General features: G+C 52.2%; 1 long non-coding RNA gene across 4 annotated transcripts; it reads left to right on the top strand.

The window, feature by feature from the left end:
- Positions 1–990: 990 nt before the first annotated feature.
- Positions 991–19168, top strand: LOC112672204 (uncharacterized). Of its 4 annotated transcripts, none has more exons than XR_003144099.3 (3): positions 991–1204; positions 16252–16344; positions 18878–19168. It is a non-coding gene; the product is annotated as an uncharacterized LOC112672204 (long non-coding RNA). The 4 variants fall into 4 exon arrangements; XR_003144098.3 differs by having other exon boundaries at positions 18885–19158; XR_007406948.1 differs by lacking the exons at positions 16252–16344; positions 18878–19168 and adding exons at positions 1787–1912; positions 4725–5341.
- The last annotated feature ends 7364 nt before the right edge of the window (positions 19169–26532 follow it).

Below are 26532 nucleotides of genomic sequence, written 5' to 3'. Positions count from 1 at the left end.
AGTTATTAGAAATCTAACTCCGAAATCACTAATCCCCAAATAGCCTCTATTCTCTCAACTGCTGGCTTCCTTGCTTTGATTTTATGCACAGTAGTTCTAAACTCAAGGCCAAAAATTCTACCCCATGCCGAGCCACTTTCAAAGGAGAACCAATATGCTAAGACTAGAGGGGGATTTGAATAGCGGCTAATTGTCAGTTTGTCTAGTGAAAAAAGCTTCCTCTTTCCCCTGAGCGGGCTGGTTATTTGTTAAAGTTTGCTGGGGTTTTGGAACACCTCGCTGTTAGGGGCAGCTCAGACTCAGCAGTTTTAATTATTAATCAGGTCAAAGGCTGATGACAATTTTTCTTCTCTTCAGGGGAGGGTCTTGAAAGTTCACAGGAGGGGATGTCCAAGCCCTTGTCCTGTGATGGGTGGAAGGGAGGGAAGGAGGGAAGTGATTCAAACCAGATCAGTCCTGAGTCCTTAATGGTTCCTTGCCCTAGACAGATTGGGTTGGAAAGTTACTAAATCTGCCTCTGGATTGATTTTAAGTGAATATAGATCTTTATCCTTTCTGGGGCTGGGGAGGGTGTGGGGGTAGGGGGCCGGTGGTAGAGCAAATTCCAGACTTGACAGCACATGTGAAAGTGTATCCTGTTGTACCCTTGCAAATTGGAGTGTAGAAAAGGTGTTATGCTCTTCAAATTTGTCCACTTCGGGGCATCAGCTCATTCTGGGTGGGGATGGGGAGGGCTCTTTTCTTCAGCACATTTTGAGAAAGGCAGGAGGCTTTTTCTAGTTTAGGTTTGTAACGTTTCCAAATATGCTGACTCTATTCCTGCCCTGCCTCCCACGCTTCTCTCCTGATCTCTGCGGGTCTGCTTTCTCTCTTTTTGGCCTGAGACCCCAGCTTGACAAGATCCAGAAAGGTCTCCTTCCCGTCAGCCATTCTACAGGATTCCAGCAGGCCCCGCCTCCCGCCCCTGTTGCTAGGCAGATTCCCCTGTTGCTAGGCCACCACTGCTTCTTCCCTGCCTCAAAAAGAGGCAAATTCCTGGTGACCCGCTCAACAGTCCACCCACCCACACACTGACAAAATGAGTGGATCCTAAATACCTAACATATGTGAACCCTTATGCCCAGTGTAGATCAATTCCAAACGGGAGAAGAGGCAGCAAAGCCAGAGGTGTCAGAGATGGAGGTGACCAGTTGTTCCAGGGAAGGTGAGCAGGTTGTCTCCTGGGAGGTTTCTCAGGGGACAGCCATTAACTTGGAGACTTTTCTCTGGTCCAAGATCTGACCCTCAGCCTTATGGGCTCAGAAAACTCATTTTATCTGCAATGAGAAACAGATCCTTGTCTGGTAACAAAAGCATATTAATCAGGCTTGAAAGATTGATGCCTAAAACCAGAATGTGAATTTATTAATTTATAATGAGCAGTCTGTCACATGGATCCAGGAGACTCCTGCAGGCATCACCATCTCTGAGGAGGCAGACTTTTCTGGAAAAGACAGAATCACTGAAGAGTGTTGGAGAGTTAATATGGAAAGGGAGCTATATCTATTTCTACACTTAGATCTATTGTAACATTCTTGCTGTATGTCAGACAAAATGCTACATGTTTTACAGACATAATTTTATCAATTCCTCACATAAGCCATGAGAGGGCGCTACAAGCACTCATCCTCTTTCACGGAAAGAAAGCCGTTCAGGTTAAAAGACTTAACTGAGGTCATCTAGAAGTTGATGTCTATTGTTTCCAGGTGAGAATGAGTCCTGGCATGCTCTTTCCATGTTTTAATAGGAGCCAGATGTCAGCATATTTTGGTGAAAAGTCCAGTACCAGAACCAATACCAGAAGGAGAAGCCCATGGTGGGACTAATAGATCCCAGCTACCTGGCAGTGGTGAAGTGGCAAATTTGGGTGAAGGTGAATTGGATAATGGATACTGAGGTGCTGGTGAATCAGCCAGGTGGAGATATTCTCTAAATGATGAGGTGTGTGGAAGCAGAACTCTGCTGAGCCAAGATCTAGAGACAGAAATTAGTGGCATCATCCGGCATATGCCTTTCCTCTTCTGGAGGTTCTCTGAGATCAAAGCTTTGACATTCTTATTGATAGTGGGTAAATATTTGTGCGTTTTAACTCCACTGTGGTATTAGAATGCAGGAAGGTCCTTTGGGCAGGGTAGGCATCTGAATAGGGTAGGACAGGGTACCTGAGAGAATTGCCAGGATTAGGAGTTCAGAGGAGAAAGGTTCCTGGTGTAGCAACTCCCAATGCCATCTTGCCATCAACCCAAGAGGCCCAGCACCTAACCAGACCAAGAGACCAAGATCTTAACTTTAAGGAAAGGTAGAAGGCATTGTTCACTGAACTCTCTGTAAGGGATAGCCTGGAGCCTGTGTAAGAAGGTGACAGAGGAGTGACTTCCTTGGCTGGGGGGCCTGGTAAGGAGCCCCCACCAAAAGGAAATGCAGGCGGGCAGCACAGCCCTGATCGGGGGCTTGATCAAGCCAGCGGCCTAGATGGCAGCATGTCAAACAACTAAGAGCTCCATCAGGCATGGTGATGGTGTTAACCTCTATCTCTGGCTGGAGCGTGAACATCTTTGTTCTGTATCTAAGCCTTACAGAATTGAGGAGTGAGGAGCAAGGAGGTGTAGGTGGCCAGCAAGCTGAAGCTTCCCTCCCTTGCTCCCTCCCTTGCTCCCTCCTTATTCACCTAGTCTTGCAACAAACTTTCCTGGGACTAGATTTGAGTCATTCTGGGAGAAGGAATCCGCAGCTGTCCGTTTCTCTGCTTTTGTAATTTACTTTCTTGGCTTTCCCCCCACGTTCCTAGTGAAGTGTTTTTTGAACAATCTCAGCCTTGTCTGGACGCCTGAGATTTGCCCACATTTGGGCCAAGAGAGTCAAGGGGTTCCAGGGCCCCTGGAAATTTAGCATGGTGGGCCAGCAGCTGTCTCAGCTGGATTTGCAGGAAACAGCTGGTAGAGCCAGGGCAGGGAGAGGTGAAGCCCCGAGAGAGGAAGAGATTGCAAAAGGGAGAGCCATGGGAGCAGCTGCAGTTGCTAAGCTCTTCCCTCCTGGACCCCTCTATCATGGGGGGCCTTCTCAGCTCCAACACTCCCCACCCTGACTTCTCTCAAAAAAAGAAATAAACAAGTTAAAGTGATGCCCCAGAGACCAGAACCAGCAGACATGGACAATATCTGACAGGGAAGCAGACCCAGGGCTCTTACATTAGAGCCCAGGTTTATTCCCAGGCAAAGCTTAACAGCACCCTGGGTGTGATTCAGCTGGTGGGGGTGGGGGAAGGATTATGCCCCAGACACCAGACCGTGACTGTTTGGGCCTGAAATCCAATCAGGGGACTTGGCATTCAATTGAAATAGCAGAAAACTGGAGGAATTTGGGCCTCTTCTGTTAGTTTAGTAAACCGAGAGTCTCTCAGACATGTGTGCACTGCTCTGGCCTGCATCTGATTGGAGACCCTCCTCACCCCTGTCTTCCTGACTTGGATGAACAATGATTTTTTACTTATAGACTCGGAGTTATGTAATAATCAGACAAAGACAATGATTTCCTTGACTTATCGCTGGCTAGCCCTTTGGAAGGAAGGGCTAGAGTGGGAAGATGTCAGAGCCACTCAGAAAGTTTTGTGTGTATGGAGGGGTACCTTCTCCAAACCCACTATCTCAAAGGCTCAGGATTGGTTCTTGGGCAGCAGTGGTTAAATTGAAATCTTGATTCTCTTGGTAACTTGATGGCTTAGTTTAGGCCTCGAGTTGCTGTTCCATGAACTGCCTTGAAATTTAATCACCCAAATTTATTTCCTAGAGTGTTTTTCACCGTCTCCTCCTGTAGGCCCATTAGTCACCATCCCATGACCTGACAGAGTGATTATTAAAGACCCTGTCGTTCCCCTTCACTAGATTTAGGGGTGTTGGTAACTCTGGAGACAAGTTCTAACTTGAGTCACAGTTGGGTGGATTTCCCCCCTGCAATCAGTTGTGAATCTTCCCTGAGGGCATCCTCTTCAGGCTGAGAGAGTAACACTGGGGACCTTCTGTTCTTTCTTCAAAACTAGAGAGATAGTTACCGGGTTCTTCTAGGGCTGGTGTTCTTAGGTTGAGGGTTATATTATCCTTTGCCCGGAGGCACATCACAGACCATCTCCCAGCTTCAATTTCCCTGTTGGTGAAATGGAGATAATGCACAGAACGATGGAAGGGCTGAGCCTGGCATGTAGGCATGTGCCACGTGTTAGCTCTCTTCCCGTCCAGCTGGGATGAGACCCAGGCCTTCCTTCGGGGATCTTGGCAGAGAAATTTTATCAGTCTGATTTGGAAGCATTCTTAAAAAATTTTGTTTCAGACTAATTCTGAAAATGAAATGTTTAGCTATTCCTCCTTCCAATCTATTTCTCTTCTAAGGTAGGAGTTGCAAACTTACATAATCACAGGTGCCAGGCAGGTAATATAAATAAGCTGGCTGGACACCGGGTGGGGGACAGGAGGCCAAGAGCCTGTGAAGAGAAGTTGATGTCTATTGTTTCCAGGTGAGAATGAGTCCTGGAATGATCTTTCCATGTTTTAATAGGAGCCAGATGTCAGCATATTTTGGTGAAAAGTCTCAAATTTAAATGCTTTCAACAAATTAAAACATTTAAAATGTGAAGTTCATGAAATATAGTACGGTTGCCTGGTGGCTAGAGTCACAACCTCTGCTCTTTGCAGGTTCTGGAGAGGGAGTTGTCTCCTCCCTGCAGGACTGGGCATGCCTACTCTCTGCCTGGTTGACCTTTGGAGTTATCTCTGCAGGCCTGCTCCTGTCCTGCAGACATGCTGGACCAGTTAAAGGTTATTCTGTAGAAACCTCAACCAACAAGTCAAAAGATGAGTTTCCTGCTCTTAATAGATAATTTTTATTGGTTTTGCAATAAACGTATGAAATAGAAACAATAGCAATAAACTAGCTCAACAAGAAATCGAAAGGCACAGGCCCCCAAAGCCCTTCCCGCCTCTCCTTAATGAGTCTCTAATTTATAGACCGACTAGCAGGACCACTTTTCTTTTTCCAAGCTTTGCAAACTTTTCCATTTTGGAGGCTTGAGGACTCTGGGGGCTGTGCGCTTGCTTCCACATAGTTGCTGAACAGAAGCCAGGGCAGAGCAGTGCCAGACAAGAGAGGGTGGCACTACTTTGAAGCTTCAGAGTCTGGACTCCACCCTGTTTCTTCTGACTTTGAGGGTCTGCCTCCTTTTAATTTCATATTTATGTGCAGGGCAGAAAGGGAGAGGGACCAGAAGGAAAACTCAGCTGAGATGGCCAAAGGCAGCTTTTTAATGCTGGGCGAGCAGTGACGGGGCGGGGGTGGGGTGGGGTGGTGGTGGCATGGAAAGCATCCAAAGGCCAGGGAAGGGGTCTTTCACTTTTAAACCTCTGCCCTTTATCTTGTGGAAGGTGCAGGATATTTTTAGTCCATGGTGCTAGGCCTTTTCCGAGGCCCTACATGAGCATACCCCTGTCTGCTAAGCAGCACCGGGTGGGGGTGGGGGTGATCTCTGTGTATTTGTGACACTGATGAGACCTCCTTGCTGTTGTTCTCAGTGGCAACTCAAGCAAGCTGGAGGCCCTGGGTCCCTGCCAGCGGGTGTTTACTTGCGGGGTTACTGGCAGTGTCAGATGAGTGATAGCTGGAGTCGGAAGGGCTCGTGCACCATCCGCACATTTCCCCTGAGGCCTGTAGCCCAGAGAACAGGTTATCTGTGTTCCTCATCAAGCTTCAGAGAAAGTGCAGGCCTCCCCAGGGCTCACACCTCAACAGAGTGAGTGAAAAAACAGAATCAAATGGGTTTTCCAGACCTGCCTCTTCAGCGATTGCAGGACCCCAGGGTCTGCATGGGTTGCAAAGACCCTGGCAGGCTGTGGTACAAGGGAGGCACAGAGAGCTTTTGCTTGGAATGTTTGTGATACCACCCCCAGGGCCAGCTGTGCACTCCAACACTGCCCCCTGCCCCTCTTCCCACTGTGCCCCCTGTGAGGAAGGAGCTGTTCGGGAGTCTGTCCTGGGAATTCCCAGCAAGGGGAAGGGCTGCAGACTTCTCCAGGGCCTTAGCTCTCTGTCTCTCCCCTCTCGCTCACCCTCTTTCCCCCCTCCTCAGTGGGCTTGGGGGAAAAGACCGCTGACTTTGCAACCCACAGCCCCTGAAAGTCCCCATCTATGGCTTGCTGTTATGCTTCGAGGACACAGGACTGTGAACTCGAAATTGTCTCGCCTTTGTCACCTCCTGGCAGGTCTTTAGAGCTCGGGGAAACAGCGGAGCGGTACAAATCGCAGCGGCGTGGTAAAGCCCCCCTTACTCCTGATGGGTTGCCTGACTCATATCCGTTTCCCTGGCAAAAAATAAGTTTTTGTTATTGCTGGCTTGGCAGAAGCACGGAAGAGTGCGCGAGGATCTACTGCCCCATGCATCACTGGCCAAATTGCCTGAGAAATCCCAGCTCTAGAACTTTTCATCGTTGGCTGTGATGTACGGAGCAGAACGGCAGCTCCATTTCCCCTGCGTGGGGCTCAGCAACGCTGGCACTCAGCAGACCTGCTCTGCTTGCAACTCCCAGCAAATGTGGCCTCTCCTTCCTCTTCCCCTCCTCTTGGCCCCCTATTCCCCCCAGCCTTTATCCCCCCCATCTGCTCATCAACCCCCTCCCTGCCTCTACCCAGCAGGGCCATAGCTGGAGAATCAGGAGGAGGCCCACCATGTCACTTCCCCATCACTCTGCAGACGATTCCACACTAATGTTCTTTTACTGCTGTGATGCTGCACTAATTAATAAGCATCCTGCACAGAGGCCTTGCCTTGCCTCCCTTCCCCTCTCCTCCTCTGCTCTCCCAGCCCCTCCCTGCCAGACCTCAAGAAGGCCTCATGATATCCTGGCATCTGGCAGCAGAGAAAGGATTTTGCTCCTCTACCTGGGCTGCCTGATATTGCTATGAGAGATAACTGTATACGAACCAATAATCTAGCCTGACAATCCAATTTACTGACCAATAGCGCACAATCCACCATGTCATCGGCTGTGGGGAGGCCCATAAATTAGTTCCTAGTAATTTATTCTGATCAATAGAATGGGCAAAGTCACTTGTCTCTTTAATCAAAGGCCCTCTCAGAGATGTCAGTACAGGCGGCTGTGTGGGAGGGAGCAAGGCTCAGTGAGCAACTGGGCGGTGGGTACGTGGCACCACACCCAGAACCCTGGCTTCAGATTCCAGCAGATGGCACCCCATAATGGGACTGGTGTGGGAGGGCACCTGGGATCTTAGCTACCTATACTTCATTTGGCCACTCTAACCATAAAGCATTGGCCTTCAAACAAGCTAACAGAAGAGATGGCTGGGGTGGTGGTTAGCAAGAGATAGACTTGAGGAGATACTGGACTGGACTCCAGGGACGTCTTGTCCCTTCTGAACGTTTGGAGTCTTCCTTCCTCCTCAGGTCACAGGAGCCCCAGCTGTCCTTGGCCTGGGGCTTCTGTAAAGAGAAGGTACATAGCGTGGTGGGTAAGAGCCAGATTGTTCTGTTTTGAATGCTGATGTCTCCACTGCCTAGATGTGAGGGCTTGGGCAAACTGCTTGCCTCTTCTATGATTTAGTTTCCTCTTCTGTAAAGTGGGGCTAATAGTCATATGCATCTCATGGGGTTATGAAGAGTATTCAATAAATGAATATATGACATATATTAAATTAATACATTAATATGTAAAGCTCTTAGAATGGTGCCTGACACACAGTAACTGCTATATTGAGTATTAAAATAAGCAAACACAAAGAGATCAAGGAAGAATGTTGATGTGCCTCTCTCTGAAGATGTGCCAAGTCCTTGAGATGCTCTGCTTCCTGAAAACTTGCTCTTTCTGACCCGCCTTCACGTCTTGTTCTGCCATCCAAAATAAACAGACGAAGGAAGAATCAATTGATGCTATCTCTTTGAAATGACAGTGAAACTCCAAAGGCCTTTGTGCAGGATTCTTCCTCTCCTTCGGGGCCTCAGATAGAGCCAGTGCATTGAAGAGAGTCATTGACTCTGCTTTAGAGAAGACTTGCCTGTTATTAGATAGTGGGGGCAGGGGTGGTGGGGTGGAGTGGGCGGGTGGCCTGTTACCTGCATTGGATTGACCCATGAGAGAGGCAGAGCTCTCTGACACGAGCCAGGTACACAAAGGAAGACATGAGACAATGGTGCCAGGGTCTGTGACTTTGAGTTCCAGTCCCAGCCCTGTCATTCCCTAGCTGTGGGGCTTTGGCCGAGTCACTTCATATCTCTGACTGTGATTCTGTATCCCAGACATGAAGGAGTTGGATAGAACCATCTCAGAAGTCTTGTCCTGGCTCCGACACTCAAATTCTATACAGTCAGTAAGGAGTCTGTTGGCTTCTGACTCCCCTCAATCCTGTGCTCCCCACAATGATCATCTGAAAGTCTCTGAAACTAAGTGCCATAAGGAAATCCAAGATGTCTCAAATATTATAGTCACTAAATGGAACTGACGTCACTGACAGAACAGAGCCAGTTCCCTGAGAAGAGGAGTTGCTGGGGCCTTGAACCCAACTGAGACAGGGTCCTGGGTGTGCAAGAGGCCAGAGGATTCTGTTCTGTCATCAAGGTCAAGGGCAGGACTTCTGATTCTAAGGAACCTTTGGGGCCTCCTCTGCTCCTTTCACTGGCCCTCAGGGCTGCTTCAGGGTAGAGAACCCCATGTTAAGGGCACAGCCTCATTGAGGCATAGGGGGGAAACTGAGCCAAAATTCCACCTGAAATTCCAGGCTTCAGTGATTGTTCCTGGGTCCCATCCTGGCCTCTTATCTCCTCATAAATGAGCCCCGACATGTGCCCATCTCAGACCCGATGAGCTGGAGGGCTAGGGTATAGCAGTCATTGAGGTGATAGGGCCAGGTTGGAGGCCTGAGGCCGGCCCAGGGCGGCTGCATGGCAGGTGGACACAGTTTCTGGTGAGCAAGAATCTGGCACCCTCTGCTGACCCCGCGGCAGGAGACAGCTGGTCAACCAGGCTGGGGCTGCAGCCACCGGGAGGGGGAGGGGGAGGGGCGGGGCCCAGGACCAGGCGGCAGCTTACTAGTCAAAAGAGCAGCTCCCCTCTCTGAATAGATCATTTTTATTGGTTTTGCAATAAGCTTATGAGACAGGAACAATCGCAATAAACAAACTGAACAAGAAATCGAAAAGATGGGCCCCGAAAGCTGTTACTGAGCCCTTCTCAACCTTCTCTTAATGAGTCTCTAATTTATAACAAAGTCATCAGCCTAGTACCTCCAGGGTTCCCTGGCTCCAGGCTAAGACCCCATGGCTTCTGCCTTGTGTGTGTGTGATCTGTCATCTCTAGGTGCCTGGAACCTGTCTCCAGGAGGGACAGGAGACTCCAGCTAGAGGAATTGATCCAGAGAAGTCTTGGGACAGGCTTGAGACTTCAGTCATGGCTACCTCTGTGAGGATCTGGGACATGTGGTTCTCCCCCACCCTTCACTAGGCCTCTTCAGAATGAATGGGGCTGGCTCTGAAGCCACACGGCCTCCAAACTTCTTCCTCAACCCTCTTCCAAGCCCTAGGCTGCTGATGCAGACACAGAAATTGTGTTCCTTTCAGACTTCCAGGCTCGGGAGGCTAGGACAACTGGCAGCTTCACATTGCATGCTCCTCAGGATTGGCAGCCCTGATGAGGCTGGGGTTTTTCCCTCCTCAAGATTAGAGGCTCCCTTAGGGAAGCCATGTCTCCTCTCCTAAAGGCTTAGTCTCTCTGTGAGGCTAAGAGCTTCCCATCAGATGGTGCTTGTATGAGGCCAGGGCTGTCTCTTTCTTGAGGTGGGGGTTCCCTGGGGAACTGTTGCATCTCCTCCTTTGGACTGCAGCCCCTGGATGAGGGTCGTGTTTCCTTGCCTCAGACTGGGGCTGCAGGTGACAGGGCTACGTCACCTCCACAGACTGGAGCTCCCCTGCACGTTCATTTTTCTACAATTTCTTTTGTCATCAAAGGACCCTGAAGCCTTTTCCCAAAGCAGCTTCCTGTTCTGACACTGGCCCCTGCTCGAGGTACATGTCAGCTCCCTGTGCCTTTCCTGGTTGCTGAGCCTAGAACAGGGCATCCAGGGATCAGACTCACTGTCCCACCAAATATTGGCTGGGTGATTGGTAGAGCTGTATTTCTCCGCAGGGGACCCAGGGCTCCCTTGCGATGCCCGCAATCCTAGAGATGGCCACAAGATGTCAGTGTGAGGCCATGGAAATGGCTCCTGTACTAGGGCTGAGCTCAGAAGGAAAATCAGCGACCAGAAAGGGGTGGGCGGGTGGGAGGGGGGGCAGTCTTGGCAGCCAGCACTGTGCTTTTCTCTCTGTCCCCTCTGCAGGTCCCAACACTAGCCCTCCCACACCTTCTCCCTTAAACTCACAGCAATGCTCCATCTCCTGCTCTGCCTCCAATTCTTTGCTCACGGAAAAGTGGGTTCTCAAGCTCCCTGACATGCAACTCTGGGAAGGATGAGGAGCTTTGTCCCTGCTGCAGGCACCCTTGTTGGGGAGAGCAACGCCTGCAGGTGTGATCCTATGTGTCATCGTGGGTGTGGCCTCAGGCCACCAGGCACTCAAAAGCCGGCGCCTGTGTGTGTGTGTGTGTGTGTGTGTGTGTATGTGTGTCTTTGCAAGAATTTATATTTGCTACAGTCGTTCAGACCTGGAAGAGGACCTTAGAAATTTCCCAGTCCAATTCTTGTTTCATAGATAAGGAAATACAGGCCCTGAAAGAGCGGGGGCTTAACTTAAGGCCATGTAAGCAAGTCTGTGGCTGGGAGAGCACAGCCACAAAGCTGTCCCTGGGACCCAGGTCTCCTGCCTTCCAGCAGTACATATACGGGTTCCCATCTGGAGTCTCCAGGGCTGTGTGTCTGGTATACTTCTGTCTTAGTGTTTTACTTTCAATGGGTCCTGGGATGCTCCCCTACTGATCGCCAGCCGGCAAGGTTCTGAGCAGAATCAGAAGGCAATGGGGAGGGGGCACTTGATGGGATGAGCACTGGGTGTTATGCTATATGTTGGCAAATTGAACTTCAATTAAAAAAATAAATTTAAAAAAAAGAAGGTAATGGGGAGAAGAGATGGGATGGAAAGGAAGAATGGAAAGGCAGGGATGTATCTATGGGTGTGGGTGCATGTCTCTTTATGCTGCACCATAGCAGCATGTAGATGCCAGTGAATGGGTGTGTCCGAATCTCCATGTGTCAAGTGAATGTCTGTGTCAGAGCCCATGATTCTGGTGTGTGGGCTTGAGTTTGTGTGCATGTTTGTGCCTGTGTGTGCATACATGTCCTAGGACCTGTGTGAGTGACTATTTGGAGTCCAGGCCTCTTAGGGAGGTGTTGGTGCTGCGGGCTGGAGAGTGTGAGTGATGGTGTGTGCCAGCCATTGGCGTGCATGTCAGTGACTCAGGAGCGTGCATCAGTCAGGGGCCATGTGAATGACTGTGGGTGTCAGTGAGGACATGAGTGTGTGTGTATGTGTGAAAGAGAGGCTGCTCTGTCTCCCCACCTCCTTGCCCCCCGCCAGGCTGTCTCCTGTGGCCCCTAGGGTTTCTGTGTCCCCGCCCCAGCAGCAGCGAAATCCTTTATCGGTTGAGGCACCAGCCCCCGTGTAGGGATTTCAAGGTTCCTGTCGGTTCCATCCATCTTCCGGGGCCTCCTGGTATTAGCATTGATCTACAGGGGAAATGGAGAGCGCGCCTGGGTTATTACGCACCCGCCCGCCTTCCCTGGGCCGTGATTGAGTGCACACAGAGAATTTTTGAAACATGGCCACCCTAACTTATTCTGTCTTCCTGCCAATAGCGTGGCGTGGGTCCAAATTACGGGTCGATACCAGCTGATCTTTTTATGTTAAACTGTGATGAAGTCGCTTCTATGTGGAGATGGGATTAAGCCCTGAGCCCTCCTTTAGGGGAGAATTCTTGGGGTGGAGAAGGGGGAATCAAGGAGCGGACGAGGGGAGCAGTCCTTAGGCATGATGGTGGTGGGGATCGGTGGGGTGGGGGGTGGGGGGGCGGGCAGCCTGAGCAAGGCACGTGTACCAGGGCAGTCAGAGCTAGCCACGCGCTGGCCTCAGGCCTCCCTGCCTGATTTCTCCCTTTGTGACCTTTACCACCCTGGGGACCCCTAGGGCCCCCCATCAGACTTTCCATGGTCAGCCAGTCTGGCCCTAGTGAGCCCCTCCCTGTTCCCCTCCAAGGATAGAATTCCATTTCCCTCCAGCCCCCTCCACCCCTCTCCTCCAACCCCCCTCCACACACCTGCACCATCAAACGGGTTTGTCTTTAACCTCCAAACAGGGAACTTTAATTAAAGAGACAGTGACCCCTTTTATGAGTTTGGTCGAGTTGGGTTTCAGGGCCCTTGTCACTAGGGGCTCACATAACGCTAACAAAAGCTTGCAGGCCCCAAGAGGAGCCGGTCTTCTTCGTAGACATTGCAGCAGGGCACAAGGTGGGGATGGGGGGGATGGGGCAGGAGGAGGCATCTTGGGGCTAGGAAATACAGGTGACAGCCTCAGTAAGGTGGTCACTGGGTTGGTGGTTGGGGAAGGGTGAGGGGGCAGACCTGGGTCTGGGGTAGGGGCACTGACTACTGTACCTTTGCAGCATGACGCCCACACCCCCAACCATCTGGGTCCAGCAGTGTGGAATAGCTAGGCTTCCAAGACACACTCGTGCAAACATCCAGGGCTCCTATCCTGTTTGCCTGTTGGCATGTGTGATAAAACCAGAAGTAATTTCCAAGAGAAATAGATAGGCTAGAACTTACTCTAAGAACAGCTGATATTTTTTTACTCACATATTTAAAGGAAAAGTGATTTTATGATAAAACATAATTGCTAATAACTATAATAACACCACTCAACATATGGCATGAAACACAAATGCTGTCCTGAATCTGGAGGTGCAAACACTGCACAACACAACCTACTGCTCAGAAGGGAGCGGTTCCCCACCACCCCCACCCGCAAGAGCTGGATACAGGCCTCCTCTCCACTGCAGTCTCTCTCCCCTCCCCCACTTCCATCTTCCTTCCAGACCCCCAAGGTGGACAACTATTGGGTTAGTGTTAGGAGTCTGAAGGGCCCTTATCTTATGTCTAATCACCTCTTAACTGTTGAATTTTAACTAAGGGCTTCTTTCGGTCCTGTAGGAGATGTTTGCTTGCCCTTTGATCTAGTTCTTTGATATCCTTTGTGAATTCTTGGAGCTGAAGAGGGATGCCCAATCTGTCACACTTATTCATTCAACAAACATCAGGGGCTATTAAAAGGAACCTGTGTGTAATTGATTCTTTCTGAAAGGGTGGATTTTCCCTAAGTGGGGTACACTCCCATTAACCAGAGGCTAAATTGTCAACTATCTGCACAGGAAATTCACCACCGAAATGGTAATCCAGGGTAGTCTCTGATTGAAAACTAGGGGTGATCCCAAACTAGCAAATGTGTGGAGGTGTTACTTAAGGCCAAAACTGAATGAAGATGATCCACAGCAACCCCCCTCCACTTCTGCTGTCACCCCTGGGTCCCTGACTCCTCCTGGTGACACATGTGCTTGTCACATGGGGGCGCTTGGGTGGGATGTAGGGATACCTGAGAGGAGTCATCTGTGACAGGGACACCTGTGAGAGGTCAAATGACCTCCACACAAGGGGGTGAGCGCACAGACCAACATGTGACATCATCATATCCTGGGCCTGCTCACTCCCACGCGTGGGCCTTCCCCGGTACACATGCCTACCCACATGAGTGGTCTGTGTGTGCACGCCTAGAGTGCAGGCACCCACAGAGAGAGGTCACAGCCCCTTCCCTCCTCTCTGGGGGAGGGACCTGGAGGCCAGAGGGGTTGGGGAGTAATTGGTTTTGGCGTTTCCTACCTCTCCTGCCCGGGGAAGCTTTCTCTGTTTCATCTTTAGCCTGATCAATCCTCAGTCATGTGCCTTTCCACATGGGCGCCCCCGGCCCCCCAACTCACCATGCTCTTGGAAACTTCGTTAGTACCATTAATCTGCTGACCCAGGCAAATCACCAACTCTTCCTGCAACTCAGCCTCTCAACTCATCCCCCCTGGACCACCCCCCAGGATCTGCTAATCACCCTCCCTCCCCAGGCTGACCCATTCTCCCCTGCTTCCTCCTGTTCCTGCTTACCCCTTCTGTGTGCCAGCCTCCCCCAGCCCATCACTCCCAGGGATCCTCCTTCCTCCTCATTCCCGTCCACATACTCACTGACTCCCAAGTGTTTACCCACAGGTGAGTACGCACTCGGTAAGGCAGTTAGCCCATGTCTGCCACCAGCACTCCGCAGAACCTGCGGCCTGGTGGTGGGGGATGTGGAGTCTGGCTCTGGCTGTGGGAACTGTACAAGGCACCGTGCTGAGGGCTTCCTGTTTGCCAGGCACTGTGCTAGACACTTCTACCCAGTTTTCTAATCCTCATGACCCAAGAGACAGGCATTATTTCCCCCATTTTAAAGACGAGGGGAATTGAGGCTGGAATGATAAATTACTTTTTTTTTAAAAGATTTTATTTATTCATTCATGAGAGACACAGAGAGAGGCAGAGACACAGGCAGAGGGAGAAGAAGGCACCACACAGAGAGCCTGACGTGGGACTCGACCCAGGGTCCCCAGGATCACGCTCTGGGCCGCAGGCGGCGCCAAACCGCTGCGCCACTGGGGCTGCCCTAAATTACTTTTTTTAAAAAAAGATTTTATTTATTTATCCACGAGGGACACACGCACACACACACACACACACACACAGAGGCAGAGACACAGGCAGAGGGAGAAGCAGGCTCCATCCTGGGTCTCCAGGATCAGGCCCTGGGCTGAAGGCGGCGCTAAACCGCTGAGCCACCCGGGCTGCCTGATAAATTACTTAATGAGTAGTAGACACAAGATCGGCATTGACTCAGATCTGCCTGATTCTAAAAACATGTTTTTTCATCTGTATAGAGGGAAGGAGAAGACCAGCCTTGAGCTAGCTTCTAGGTATCTTCCCTAGAAACTTTCTATGTGAAAGAGTCCCTGACATGAGGTTCATCCCAACTTTTTCCTCTGTCAGAGCAAGGTCTTCAGGTTAGGGTGAGTGTGTGTGTGTGTGTGTGTGTGTGTGCGCGCGCGCGCCCTTTTCTCCTTAGCCCAGAAAGCCCCCTGGTGTCCAGGCCCCTATCTGGAGCCCCAGGCTGCACCCTGAGCTAGGGTGCACCCCTCTCAGCTGGCTCCAGGCCTACAGAAGAAGGCCCTGCTCCTTCCGTGGCCTCTGTGGCTGATGTGCTGGGCCCATTGTCCAGTCAGGAACAAAGACTGCGGATTTAAGCTGAGTGACCAGGCGGCTCTGCCAAGCAGAAAAGACCGCCCCCCTCGAAGCTGGGCCCAGCCGGGGGCAGGAGGGGGACCCGAGAGAAAGGGGACAGGGAACCTTTGAAAGTAACTAATTAAAGGGCCTTTGCCTGCCCCCTCCTCCTGGGCGCCTAATCTCTCTGGGGCAGCAGCCAGACAATGTGCCCCTCCACCCTGCCCCCCTCACCGGAGTTTTAAAACAAGAGACAACTTGAAGTTAATGAGCGCCACCTGACGGGGGTCCCCTAATGAGAGGGGGCTGCTGGGAGGCTCACACATTCTCTGGTTCCATGAATAGCTCCCCCCACCCCCTGAGTTTTATTCATCTCAGGCCAGGGGCAGGGGGCAGAAAGGAAGGGGGCCCTGCTCAGTTTGGAGCACGTGGACTGTCCTGCAGTATGGGGGCAGGGGGACCCCGCATGGCCCTCCCCCATGGTTGTGCCCACGTCTGTGGCTGAGCCCCGTCAGGCTGTGGCCTAAGACCTGGGAGGCCCAAGGCCTGGCTGGGTGGCTCAGACCAGCCTGCTTTGTAGGCCCTTGGTCCCTTGGTCTCTTTTCTCAATGTGGCACCAAGGCAGAGGAGGGCTGCTTTGGGGTTGCTGTACTTGGTGGTGGAGGCCAGGGCCAGGAGTCATTTGGGAGGGGGACTGAAAGGCTCTCTTGCATGTTTGGGCAGTCTCCACCATCCTGGCTCTTCCTATCCCTCCCTGGTCCTGGCCTGATCTCTGATTCCTGTATGGCTCCTATTTCTGAAGCTTAGCTCTGATGCTCCCATCCGCCACTTCCCCAGATCTAACTCCCATCCCCCTGCCACCCTCCCTGTTGTCAACAGTGGCTCTTCTCTCAGACTCAGCATCCTCTGTTCCCAGAGCGGGTGGGCAACTTGTCAGCCCCAGAAGACAGGCCTGGCTTCTCCAGTATGCATGTGAGTCTTGCCTCTGTGAGTGTATAACAGCAAACAGGTGTGTAACAGCCTAGGGAGTAGGCCAGTGTGGAAACACTTTTGGGTTATTGGGGAGATGGTGAATGACCCCAACTCTCTGCCTCATACTGGCATTCTGCCCCAAATAACTCTCCCACAGCTCACTGTCATCCTGAAACCCTATCCTAAAGTGCACTGGAGTCCATAGTGGGGCTCTGATGTCAGATGAGGAGTCTGGGAAACAGAGCCCTGAAGCAGCCTGGTCTCTGGTCTCAGGGCCAGACACACCCAGCAAGGGCTCCTCAGAGCAATGTTGCACAATTCCCCCACTACCCCCAAAAGGTGGGAGCTGAGTGGGTAGCATTTGAAGGGCCCAGGGCAGTTTGACATGGAGGGGAGGGAGGGACCAGACATAATAGGGGTCTCCAGCCAGCAGAGAGCCATGGACAGAGGTGACTAATTTCCCAACTACTCATGGTGAAAATATCACATTTCATGCTTTGTTGCCGATTCATAGAAAAATCCTATTAAAACCGGGTGGATTATTTATACAGTTTAAACAAATGATGATCAAAGATTTTACTCGTTTTGAAGACAACCCAGGGTTATGCAGCCTGGCTGGGGGCTTATCCAGAGTGTGGCAGGCAAGTGTGAGGTGCGTGGATGACTTGGTAGGAGGTAGGAGCAGGTGGGGGTAAGTTAGGGGCAGGTTTACATGGCGGGCTTGTGGGGGTGGGGGTGTGGGGAGTTACAGCTGTTCTGTCCAGTAGGGGGCGCCCCTCCCCACGGTGTTGATACCCCCCTCCCTCCACCTAATCAAAGCCCCACAGAAAGGTGATGATTTCAGGTCCCTTTTTGCCTGTTCAAGGACCTGTCAATTCCCTTGAAAGTGTTGTTGGAGGCACTTATTTTTGTGGAGCTGTGATTGTGCGGTACTGGGCTTGGCACCTGGATGCGTGCAAACAGGCATTGCGTGTGACTGCAGGCCAGCCCAGTATCTGCGCATGCGTCAGTGTGCACCTGCGTGGGCTAGTTAGGGTATGCTGCGTGTCTCTGTTGCCTCTATTATTCACCTTCCTCTCAGGGCAGTGCTGAAGGTCTCCCTATTATTATAGGGTACAATAACCTTATTACTCTTGCACAAGCAATGGCATGTGCACCGCACAAACAGATCACACTGTGCAGTGGGCCACTTTTTGAGAGCCACCCTCCCCCATGGCTTAGCTTTAAGTGATGGTAAGTGGTAGGTGGCTGGAAGAGGGATAGGTCCCCTTCTTGGCCTACTGTGGGGGATCCTCGCCTGGAAGGCATTCCCTGAAGCTTTGGCTTCCGCATCCCAATGCTAAAGATACAGGAACTTCCTGAATCCCTGGAGTCCCAGATCCCTTGGGGATATAACCCCCCACAGAGTTCCCCCACCCTGAGGAAGGGTGTGCTAAGTGCTTGAGATCCCTGATTGGAGGTCTGCCTAGAGCTCTGTGGTGAGAACCTGGAGCCCAGCTCAGCCCCAGGAGTTGGCAGAGGGGGTTGGAGGGAGAGGTGGATGGTGCCTGCGGCAGGGACAGAGCGGCCCTGCATCCCGTGCCCTTGCCACCTGTCCCTGCCCACCGGGCCGTCCTGCCTCAGTAGTTTTATTACGCAGAGGGAGATAACGCCCTGGGGGAAGGCAGCCTGTTCTGAAGGGGAATGTACTCCCTTCCACCCATCCCAGCCTCAGGGGCCAGGCCAGGGCCTAGGTGAGTTTCTGGTCTGCTGGATTCTGCGGAGCTAAACTAGGGTTCCCCGGAGAGGCCATGAACAGATCTGGAGGTCCCCATAGGAAAGAGTGGAGGGTGCCTGGATGGCTCAGCAGTTAAACTGTGCTTTCGGCTCAGGGCATGATCCTGGAGTTCAGGGATCGAGTCCCACATCGGTCTCCCTGAGGGGAGCCTGCTTCTCCCTCTGCCTAAGTTTCCACCCCACTCTCTCTGTGTCTCTCATGAATAAATAAATAAAATCTTTGGAAAGAAAAAAAAAAGGAAGTGGTGGAGGGAAAGCAAGAGCGGAAGAAGAGGCAGGGTCAGGCTTCTCTTGGTGGGAGGAAGGGGGAAATTTTGGTAGGGCAGGTTTAGAAACAGTGGGAGATGGGGTTATCTGCCTCCCTGGAGACCTCCCAGCTGGAGTAGGGGAGAGTGGGAGTAACTGAGGGCACCCAGCCTGGAGGGTTATTGCGGTGGGTCAGTGCTGCAAATGCGTCTAAGGGACATGAAATGTCTTCTTTGCCACTTGATTTGCTTATATATTTATTTATTCTTCCTTGAATCTGGTTCCAGCAGTCACATGCATCCCCAAGGCCTATGCAGCTAGCTAAGGAGCAAGACCTGGCCTAGGGAAATTTAATCATCTCATCATGGAGACCCTAGCTTATTATTTGTTTTCCTCCTGGACTCTCTCCTCCCTCCTTCCTTCCCTCCCTCTTTCTTTCATTCTCTCCTTTGCTTCCCCCCCTTCTTCCTTCTTTCTTTCTTTCTTTTTTTTTTTTTTTTTTTGAGGAAAGAAAACAGGCCACACTGGGGAACCTGCAACAGCAGCCAGTAGAACAATCACATGCGACTGGGGCATCCATCACAGCCTGGTCCTGCAGCAGCCCGCCTGGAGGAGCCGCCACCCTCACCACTACTGCCTTCACCACAGCTTGCACTTTATTAGAATTTATACGTTGCCCCGATTGAGGGGGAAAATAATTAACACCCCTACAAATATATCGTAAACAAAATATTTATTAGAAATAAATAACTCATTTATTTTACATATTTCATTTCAACAATAACATTACCCAATTTATCATTTAACATTTTTGCAAGACAACTTAACGACTACTTATTAGCATTTCCATTTTTCACCCGCGCACCATAAAGCACGGGCGCTCCCCAAATGGCCTGGCACAAGCCGAGCCAGGAGCTCAGAGGACCCTGGGGAAGGCTGTGGACCCCCTGGATCTCCCTCTTTTATGCACATGAACATGTGCAGGACCAACATCCCATAACCAGTACATGTAGTCACTTTCAAACATAGACGCTTTCTTCTCATATAAATCCACTCAGCTGCCTACCCCCTGCAGACACCCCCAGAAAAGAAACATACAGGCATGCAAAGTGATTCCCTGCCTGATTCCAAATATTCATGCTGATAGTGTCCTCCAACATCCACATGTCCACATGTCCACAGACTTCCCGTGGCCCACACCCGGTTACACACAGATACAATCACTGGCCCTGCACTCGTGCTAACCAGATCTCACATTTGGGCTTAATAGGCAGGAGTCAGCACCTTTTCCTTCTTCTTCCACAAGGAGTAGGGTGGGCTAGAAGCTCTGGGTGGGATCTGAGGCCCCTCTAGCTGCCACCTGTGGCTCTCTGGCCTCCTCATATGCCCCTCTTCTATTTCCTCTGATCAGCAAGCATTTCCTGGGATGACTATTCATTTTCACTCCAAACTTTTGTCTGTTGGGGAGGGAGTGTCACCCTGCAGAGCCCGGCTGGGTCTCTTCATGCTCCAACCCCAGTATGTATTCTGGGGAGGAAGTGTGTTCTCTGGGCCTCGGCTCCTTGGGCTCTGAGCTGTGAGTTCAGGGCCGGACTCTGGGAGATGAAGAGTTTGGATCTGGGTGAAATGAGGTTGAACTCTGTGTTGGCATTCAGTGCATTTGAGTCCCTTCTCCGCTCAGGATCACGGCCCAGCTTCACTCCTTCCTTCCCCTGGCAAACACTTTCTCTGGCCTTCTGGAAGAACGAAGCCAGTGGGGGAGCCAATACCACAGGTGACGGTTGGAGTGGGAGACATTCCCCCAGCCTCCCAGCCCCTAGCAGTGACCAGGTATCTGGTGATGCCAGAGGGTGTCCCTAACTGTTTATGAAATCAAACTGTAGCCCCCCTCAACTCCATCCTGAAACGCTACTATTCCTAGAGTGTCTGCGTGTCTGTGTGCAGAGATGAGCTGAGGGAACAGATGGGGGCACACCCCTCGAGGACACACATGGATGCACATAGATGTGCACACGTGTGTGTCACTCTGTGTGAATTCTACCCAGGCTGACTCACAGCCCCACGCCCTGGCACCAGTCACAACATCTGGGAGATTAGGGTCTGTTTGGGTGCTGAGGGCCAAGGCCGGGACATTGCTCTTCCAGTGCAGAGCCTCTCTGCCGTCTCTCTGGGAGGTGGAGGTGGGATCCTGGTATCTGGGGGGCCTGGGGCCCCAGGGATGGGGCAAAGGGGCTCTTCGGAATCAGCCTAGCCAGCAGCTGGGGGCAGGGCCCTGGGGGAGCACTCACAATGGCTGGAGGTTGGAGGGTCTGAAACTGGAGACTTTAATAAAAGCCACTGACAGCAAATAAAGCTGCCAGGGGAGTCCCATTACCCACAACAAGGACCCTTTGTGAGCTCCACAGGGCTGAGCTGACCCTTCTCCACTGGCCTGGCCTCATACTCACCCGCCCTGGGCCCCATCGCACTGCCCGGAGGCTCCAGAGCCCCCCCTCCGCAACACGGCACCATCCAGCTCAGGGTGCCTCCCATGCCGAGGCCGAGTGAGCCCTGCTTGAGCTTCCCACAGACTGCAAGTTCTTCTCCAGGCCTACTCCTAATATCTCTCGCGTCTGATGCCCCTTGCCTTTGGTCGCTTTGTCCTCTTAACAAGCATTCAGTCACTCCACTGCAGGAGCACGTCCTGTTCAATGAGTGGGGAAATTGACCATGGTGCGGGCTCCACCCACCCCAGTCCCGAGCTGAGGCAGGGGATGGAAATCCGTGGCTGTCCTGACCCCGATACCGACCCTAGCATGGTTCTTAACCTGGAGACTGCACTGTCCCTCTCTGGAGCCTCGTGCTGACCCCAGCACTGATGGGCCAGAAAGGCTGCTGCTACACCAGGGTTGGGAAGACCTGGCTTAAGTCCTGGAAGGGACACTGAGCAGCTGTTTGACCCATTTCTCCTCTTGAGCCTCAGTTTCCTTATCCTAAAGTGAGGCTGATTTAAAAGGGCTCCTAGGAGGATTTGTGACCTGATAGGTATAACACTTATAAACTTTAAATCACCCCACAAGTGAGGGCCGTTATAACTACTTACCTCAGCCTCAGTATGAAACCAAATTGTGCCTTGAACATCAATCTTCACACAGATTCTCAGTCCTGCTCTGTATCCTGCGCTGATGACAATATTACTAAGGATATAAGAAGCCGTTCAATGAAAAATTGAAGAAAAAAGGAATGGAACATACTCTAATACCTGACTTCAGCTAAAAAGCCAACTGATTGGTGGAGGGTTTTGGGGAGCCACGTGGGAAATAGAAAAGTTGGGGTCAGAGCACTGACCTGGAGTTTGGGGACACTTTGGGAAGATGGGAAAAAAGGGGTTCAAGGCAGTTGGAGGTCTCTGAAGCAGAGTTAGGGTGTGCAGAGAGAAAGTTTTGAGGTTGGAAAAGGTGCAACCCATGAGATTTGGAGTTGCTGCTTTAAGGGTGAGGTGGGGCCTAAATGGGGGTTGGAAGATGGGGGTCCGGCAGGAGGGGATTCTGGTGCAGGGCGGGGAGGGAGATTAAGAGGCGCTCTCAATTGCCTTAATGGGCTCTAAGAGGCGGGATCCTATTACAGCTCGGGGTGCCCCGGGGTGCCTTGCTGGGAAGACAAGCTAATCTGCCATGCAAATTAAATCCTGCCTCAAGACGCAAGGCCTGCTTAATGTGATCCATTACACAGTTTACTTGTTTATATCTAATATTGGAACAGGCAGCCCGGGCGGGCGGCAGCGGCAGGCGGAGCGGCCCAAAAGCAGGAGAGTAAATTACCAGCAAAATGAGCTTTTCCATCCTCAGCGCCGCCGCCACCAACGCGCCTCCCTGGCCCTCCGCGGCCTCGCGCCCCCTCCCACCCGCCGCCCGCAGCGTCCCCTCGCTCTTCTGCTGCCCGCTCTCTCCCTCTTGGTCAAGTCTCCTGCTTCTCTTTGTCTTTGTCTCTGTCTTTCCGTCCTCTCCCCGGTGTCTCTGCCTCTCTCTGTTTCTTCATCTCCTTCTCCCTGTCTTCCTCTCTGCCTCAGTCTTCTCCTGAGTCTTCCTGGATGTTTCTTTCTCCCTTCTTGGGCTTCTGTTGCTCACTTGTCTCCTCCTGCCAGAGGGACGGGGACCTGGAGCAAATGCCGGCTGGATGCGTGATGCTGTGTGGGGCCTTGGACTGTGAAGCCAGGCTCGGGATGCCCCCCGGTGTGCTTGTCCCGGAGAGCCCTGGAAGAGGCTGCGCCTAGGAATGCTTGGCCTGCCCCTCAGTGAACTGCAGAGCTACTGCTTTGCCAGCAACACTGTCCCTGGTTGTGATGTTATTTGCGTGAGTGACCTTGAGGTGTTTGCTTATGTGGGAAGCATCACTGTGCCCCCCTGTTTGTATGTGTGTGTGGCTATGAGGGTGTATGCGTGGGTGTGGATATGACCTGTGCGTGCGTGTGTGGGGGTTTGGGGTAGTGTTTTAACAAACCCTGGGAGAGTTCCTTGCCCTCTGCCCAGCATACCCTCGGGCAGGGCTTCCTCCTCCTGCCGCTCTGGGTTAGCCGCATAGGTGGCATGAGGATTCCCTGGCTTTCCTCATGCTTCTTGACCCGCAGGCCACTCTCCTTTTAGCTCCCGAACAGCCCTGAGGCTTTCATTGCCCCCAGGATCATCTCACTGTCCTCTGTGGAGTCCCTGGGGTCTCCGTGTTTTTCCCTGCTATGTCCCTGTCCAGGCCCTTACCCCTACTCTGACCTGTACCTCTCTGGTTGGGCATCCCTGAGGTCTGAGCCTACATTCGCAGGGGAGCCAAAGGCCAACAGAGCCAGAGGCAGGCAGAACAAGAAGGAGAGATGAGAGAGACACCCAGAGACACTATGGCAGAGGCGAGATTGAGCAGAGGTGGTGGACAAGCGAGACAAGCAGAGAGATCACAGCCACTGACACAGGTCAGGGGCCAAACAGTATGGGCCTTACTGGGAGGGACAGCCTATGCTCACAGACACCACAGGCCTAGTTTTGAGGGGCCATTCCAGACTCTGAAGCTGCTTGAGGAGCTCTAAAGGGCTGTGGGAAGGGGGGCTCTCCATCCTCTGGGCTTGATGAGGCCCTGCCCCGGGGCCTCCTGCTGAGGAGGAGACATGAGTAACTCCAGCCTAAGCCTCGGGACCCCTGGTCTGTGTCTGCGGTCTCAAGGGGAGCCAGCCCACTCCACCAGGCTCTGAGAGCCTCGGGCCCCAGGGCAGACATGGGGCAGAGGGCGAGAAAGCGCCCACGGCCACCACTGTGCCCAGCTGCTGCTCTCACGCCTGCCCCTACATCCGCACTTGCTCATATGTGCCACGTGCCAGGCTGGAGGCTTGCCAGTGAGTCTCCCCTGGCTTTGGTCCATGTTCCTGTACCAGGGCTCTGGTCACATTCTTTAGACCCAGGGCTCCTGGCTCCCTAATCTCCTGCTGCCCCAGGGCCTTGTCCCCCTCAGGCCAGTGAGTGAGCCTGATCCCTATTCTATCCCTTAGCCCCCCGGGACTCCTGGCCTCACAATCCCTCCTGGTCCCCAAGAACCCTGAAGGCCCCATCTCTCCAACTTTCAGGCACATGTCTTCCTGTCCCTGACCCTTGGCTCCGGTTGTAGGGGGGTGGGGGGATCCTGATGGGTTGGGGGGGTAGGAGAGAAGGTGTGAGTCTGTGTGTCTGTGTGGAATGGGGGCTGTTTGGATAAACAGATGGCAACAAATGGCATAAAATTATATACCCATAATGTCAGTTCATAACATTTTGTTCGACATACTTGATTTAATCGCTTAGCTGACGATTTGGCTTTTGGGCCCATATGGTGGGGAATGAAGCTGCGTGGCACCCGCTCCAATCTGGCTCTTTTATCACCGAGGCTGGGGGGGGCGGGGATGGGGGGGTCGGAGAGGGGGAAGAGAAGGGGATGCAGATGGAAAGAGAATGAGCTGACAGGAGGGGAGCCAGGGAGGGGGTGACTATAGGGACTGAAGGGGACCGGACCCTGGCAGGGTGCAGGAGGATGGCTGGAGACAGTGTGGGCAAGGCCTGAGTCAATGGGGACAAGCCTGTCCCTGAGAGACCTGGACCTGCAGCAGCCCCGAGGCTGACCTCCTTGGGTCCTCTCAGGTGGTGGCCATAGATTTGTCTCACAGTAGCCTGAGAGTGTCTCTTTCTCTTCAAAAGCAAGACCTAGACACCCAGCTCTTAATCTCTGGGGTTATACCCAATCTTTTGCCAAATTGGGTAATTTGAGTGCTTGCACGTATGTGCACACATGTATGCCTGCTTGCTAATGTGGGAACTGAGCGAGGGGCTGTGAGATCCCTTGGGAGATGGGTTACGTCTGTGAGGATTGCCTAACTTTCACTTTGAACAACTGGGAGAGCAGTGAATGAGTATTGGTGGCTCTTTGTGACTGAGCGAGTCTCACTGAGTGTGGTGTCTGAGTGGGCCTTGGGACTTGTTGGAGTGTGAGTGACTGAGACGTGACAATGAGGGTGTGAGGGTGTGATGACGTGTGACCATAGAGGAGAGCATGATGCATGTTAGATTGATCTGTGGGGAGTTGTGTGGGTGTGGTTTAGTGTGGGAATGGTTCAGATAGGCTGTGGTACACAGTAGGTGCCCAAGTAGTGATGCTGAATATGTCCATCCAGCCACCTCACAGTGGTGCGTTCTAAGCGTGCATACTGGGCTGTGGAATGGTGTGTGTGCACGCACTCCTTGGCCACTTCCGGGGGCTACCCACATACCTCTGCCTGCTTGCCTGTGACCACTCCTCCAGCAGGTCCATCCTGCACTCTCTGCAAATCAAAGGCTCTGCAGAGCGCCCCTCTCAAGTCCTCTGGCTGTTGCCCTGAGTCCTTGGTCATCAGAACTCTGCTGGGTGCTCAAAGAAGAGATCCAGGGGCTTCTCCAGAGAGATACCCGCTTCTGATCACTGGTCTGGCTCCCAAATGCCCCAGTCCACCCCTCCTCCTGGTCTCGGAGCTGTGCCAGCCCCCCAAGCGCCGCGAATCTGGGCCCCAATCAGTGCCCATCACTCACGTCGCAGGCTCATCTCCCCCCTGCTGGGTGTGCCCGCCAGCTCTGGAAACCAGTGGGAAGCCAGCCTAGGAGCACCTGCAGGAGACTAGGAACCAGCTCTCCTCTCCCGCCCCCCTGGGGCCCTATGCCCCAACCCCAGAGTTAGCTTTGTGTGCTCCGAAGTTCCTGGGTTGTGCTTGGGGTCTTGCTGCCCATCTGCCCTTCCCGTGTCTCTGCTGCTGTCTCTCTCTATCTCTGTCTTTTCCCCTTGTCTTCATGAGTACCACCTTTCCTCTGCTACTCTCCTGGTCTTTGCCTTTCTTCTGCATCCCTGCTCCTCTCTGCCTACCATTTTTTTCAACTGGTACCTCTGGCCATTCCCCTGAGGGCCTATGATGGTGGAGATCAGGGCTGGGCTAAGGCTGGGGCCTAGGCCCCTAGAGTGGTCTTCTCCATTTGGGAAGTTCTATTACTACACTTTCCCTTCATGGCAAGGAGATAGGAGTCCTGGCTGGTGGCAGTGGTGGGTGCTTGAGTCTGTGACAGGGCTCTAATCAGGGGTGGGCATGCTGGCTGCTCTTCACATCTCCTAGATCAAGTGCTCCCAACACTCTTACTCTCCATGGAATGCTGTGGTTGGATCAAATCCTGAGCTCCTTCCCAGGTCATTTGGTCATTCATTCATTCATTCATTCAATAATCATGTCACTCATTTGACCTGCCAAGTATTGTGCTAATCAATATGAGCAAGAATTTGCCCTCAAGGGCTTCCCTCTCTTGAGGGAGACAGGTGTGAAAACAAATAAGGATGCTGGTGTTTTAGGGAGTGGGAGCAAGGGCCCAGTGAGGCCCTGAGGAGGTTGAATTCTATGGGCAGGGGTGTGGAAGCCAGGGGAGAAACATTATAGGCAGGGGCGTTCTCAGCTGCAATAAAATCATTTTTCTTTTCTACTTACAAAAATAATACTTGCTCAATCCAGAATGCCAAAAAGGCACAAAAAAACTCAAAGGAAAACAGAAATAAAAGAGTCTCTAAAGAAAATTGCAGAGAGTCTCGAGAGATGAGTGGAGTTTTACCAAGGGAATGATGTGGTGATGAGGACGCTGTGGGGGAGGGTGCTGGAGAAGGCATCCC

The sequence above is a fragment of the Canis lupus genome, chromosome 28, assembly GCF_003254725.2.
Source record: "Canis lupus dingo isolate Sandy chromosome 28, ASM325472v2, whole genome shotgun sequence".
Lineage (NCBI taxonomy): Eukaryota > Metazoa > Chordata > Mammalia > Carnivora > Canidae > Canis > Canis lupus.
The sequence above is the reverse complement of the archived record's forward strand: the minus strand, read 5'-3'. Positions and strand labels throughout refer to the sequence as shown.